The sequence below is a fragment of the Chrysochloris asiatica genome, unplaced genomic scaffold, assembly GCF_000296735.1.
Source record: "Chrysochloris asiatica unplaced genomic scaffold, ChrAsi1.0 scaffold00028, whole genome shotgun sequence".
Lineage (NCBI taxonomy): Eukaryota > Metazoa > Chordata > Mammalia > Afrosoricida > Chrysochloridae > Chrysochloris > Chrysochloris asiatica.
In genome coordinates, this window is record NW_006408546.1 from 14,134,548 (window position 1) to 14,138,444 (window position 3,897).

At 35.0% G+C, this 3,897-nt stretch overlaps 1 pseudogene; it reads right to left on the reverse strand.

Moving 5' to 3' along the window:
• The window catches only part of LOC102842568, a 64,141-nt pseudogene extending 61,624 nt beyond the window's left edge, over positions 1 to 2,517 (reverse strand).
• Between the last annotated feature and the right edge of the window lie 1,380 nt (positions 2,518 to 3,897).

The window sequence follows — 3,897 nt, forward strand, 5'->3', positions numbered from 1 at the left end:
ACAACAACAAATTATATGATTATATCAAAATATTCTCTTGCTTTATGGTTCCATGCTGGGTTTTCATCTGAGTTGAGTTGGCCAACTAAAAATGTTGTGTTCTTGAGACCACTGAAAGATACTCTCCAGTGGGCAGTCATGAAGATGGTCATGTACATCTCTTTAAAAAAAAAAATATATAGCACTAATGTATTAAAAAGCAAGTCTTACCATAAAAGAAAGGAAAGGAAAAAGATGCTAGCAAATATCAATGACCTAAATTGAATCCTAAATGATACTAGGTATGTTCTCTAAATTTGCATTTTTTAAAACAAGTAACACTATGTACTGTCTGGAAAAATCACTATAGTTCCATGATGAAAAGGTAAAAAATTAATACTCACCAATGTCCCTTGCAACTTTGAAAGAAGATTACTCTGTAGTTTTTCAAAAAGAGTTGATTCCAGATCTGTGATCAGTCAAGGGCATAGTCAGGATTGGATCAGAGGGTTGTATTTGGAAGCAGTCTCAGAAGGAGTGTTTTCTGCAACCATCTTTTATTTTCACAATATAAAATTTAGAACATTTCAAAGTATCTTCATTTTTAATCATGTGATTGCCTCTGTTTAAGTAAAATTGTCACTTGAAATGAATACAGGCCTTCTTTGGAAATTACTTTGCAAATTTAAAAGATAAGCTTCCTTTTTAAATTCAATTGTCTTTTGAAGAGAAAGACCATTGACTTTTAAAACACTTAGCATATGTAGCAGTGGTGAGAAACAATATCCATTGGCTTCAAGTCAATTCTGAATCTTTATTATAACCTCTTATTTTAAAAACATAGGAACACATCTAACTGAAGGAAAGTCTTTTTAATGCATCAGTGATCTTATCTCAAAACAAGGCTATGCACTGAAATTGAGTTATAAAAATATGAACTTTATCTCCTGTCATTAATTCAATAAGCCAAAAACACCTGTTGGAGGAAGACTATTCTTTAATATACATTTATGATCTACTGATTAATTGCCAAGTAAAGACAGCTTTGGTCTAAGCTTGTCTTTTTAACCCTTGAATAACTGATTTTTATGAATAAATAAGTTAATTTTTGTAGTCCTTTTAAATTTTCCTTATGTTGTTGTTAGGTGCCATAGAGTCAGTACCAACTCATAGCAACCTTATGCACAGCAGAACGAAACACTACCATACCCTGGGCCATCCTCACTACTGTTGCAACGCTTGAGTCCACTGATGCTGCCATATTGCCAATCCATCTCATTGGGAGTCTTCCTCTTTTGCTCTGTCCCTCCACCTTACCAAACATGATATTCTTTTCCAGTGATTGGTCCCTCCTGACAATATGTCCAAAGTATGAGAGATGAAGTTTGGCCATCTTGTTCTCCAAGGAGTACTCTGGCTGCACTTCTAATATGGATCTATTGTTTCTTTTGGCTTACTATTCTGCTAACCAGCAGTTAGTTCAACTCTACCAGCTGCTCTGTAGGAGAAAGATGAAGCTTTCTGTCCTTGTAAAGATTTACAGTCTTAGAAACCCTATAAAGGGTCGCTATGAGTTGGAACGGATTCAACAGCACAAATGTAGGGGACCACTGGTGATACAGTGAGTTAAACATTGGGCTACTAACTGAAAAGTCAGTAGTTCAAACCCACCAGACACAATGGCTCCATTGGAGAAAGATGATGCAATTAACTTCCATAGATTTACAGCGTCGTAAACCTTAAGGAGCAGTTCTACTCTGTATGATAGGATCACTATGAGTTGGGATCTATTTAATGGCAGTAGGTTTTTTTAAAATTCATAATGGAAAGCAATGATGCCATTTTAATGACTTAGGTGCACCTATGCCATTGTATTTTCAGTAGCTTCATAGGTATGTGAAAGCTGGACAATGGAAAAAGATCAAAGAATAACTGATTTGAATTGTGGTGTTGTCAAAGAATATTGAATGCCAAAAGAATGAACAAATTAGTCTTGCATGAAGTTGTTCATTAGAAATGCTTCTTAGAATGTTCCTTAGAAACAAGAATAGTGAGACTTTGTTTTGCTTACTTTGGACATGCTATCAGAGGGATCAGTCTCTGGAGAAGAGCATCATTCTTTTTTTTTTTTTTAAATTATTATTATTATTATTTTTTCTTTTGCATCATTCTTGGTAAGACAGTGAGTGAGCAAAAAAGAGAAAAACCCTCAATGAGTTGGATTGACACAGTATCTGCAACAATGAGCTCAAACATAACCTACTATTGTGAGAATAGTGCAGGATCAGGCAATTTTTTGTTCTGTTACACATAAGATCACTGTGAATCAGAACTGACTTGATATCACCTAACAACGATGATAAGTCACAATAAAAAATGATAGGATCCTTGTTTCAGGAGCTATGGAGTCCTTTTAGCGATACGAATGATTCTCTTCTATGATTTATCAGGACCAAGTATGGGATGCCTCAGAGATCAATCTTTGATTCTCTTCAAAGAATTTGTGAAACTCACATTACTCAGGAATTCTAGGGGCATGTTTTTAATGGACATACAAGGGCAAGTGAAGAAGTATTGCTACAAAATCATAGAAACTTTCATTAAATAAAAGTGTCAAAATGTGAAACTATTGTTTCTTGACATATCTATCATCCAGTCTATAGATTTTTGATGGCATTGTTCCAATCTCTCTAACCCTTCCCTGAAGGAGTCCTGGTGTGGTGCTTTGAGTTAATGTGCCAGACTGTAAAGGCTTTTGAACTACAAGGTTGGCCATTCAAGCTCACCAGTCACTTCTTGGAAACCCTATACAGGGTCGCTATGGGTTGGAACTGACTCAATGGCACTTAACAGCAATAATACCAACAACAACTCTTCCCTGAAGAATTCTGTGCTCTTTGATTTACACTATATTCTATCAACCATATTGCATTCTTGAGGGACTCAAATTGTGTTTTTGAAATGTTTTTCAAGTTTTGGGAACAAAGTGGAGTATGGAGTGGCAAGATTATTGATGTAGGATGAATGGGGTAAGGTTTCCTAATAGCATTTTCATAGGACAACCCTTAGCCTCAAAGAATGAACAGGTATATTGTTGAATGGAAATCATATTGATGGATGCAATTTTCTTGGCCTTATTCTCACCAATAACATTTTCAATTTTCTTAAAACTTCTTAGTAATAAGCTCCCATGATTTTCTGGTGTCATTGGAGAAAATTTATCAAGATGACCCCTTTATTATCCCCAGTTGCTTTAACTTTCTGAACTGAGCTCTGTGCCTTGAATTTAATTGGCCACCAGACTCCCTTGGAAGCCATTGTTTTGAAAGGACCTACATTTTGAACAAGATGTGGACAAATGTATTACTGAGAGAACTTGTCTGCAGTCATCCATTGATTGCAGAGTTAAATTTAAAGATATATTGTTGAAATAAATATTCACATGTATGAACTGGGACTGTTTTTACTTACCCTCATATTAAATGATGCTTTGCTTTTCAATTTTGTGGAAATATATAGTTAAAATGTCTTTAGCTTTCCAAAGCCATCATTTAAATTAAAATACTGGGTGCTACTGAAAGATTACTGATGGAAGCATAATAAGAAAATGTGAAGGTGAGTCAAAAATTGTCTGCACTCTGGCTGTAGAATTTATTTAAATCAATTTTTAGAAAAGATGGTTGACTTTTGAACTTTTTCTTTGTCGGTGATTGAGGATGTTTCCATGCCATACTCTGCTGTTTATTTTCAGGAAACTGACCAAGAAAAAGAGTGGAATTAGTTATTGGTTCATTAACCAAGAGGCAGTTGTTCGAGCAGAACAAAGGAACACTAAATGGTTTAAAATTAAGAAAGGTGTGAACCAGGGTTGTATTCTTTCACCATACTTATTCAATCTGTCTGCTAAGTAAATAATCT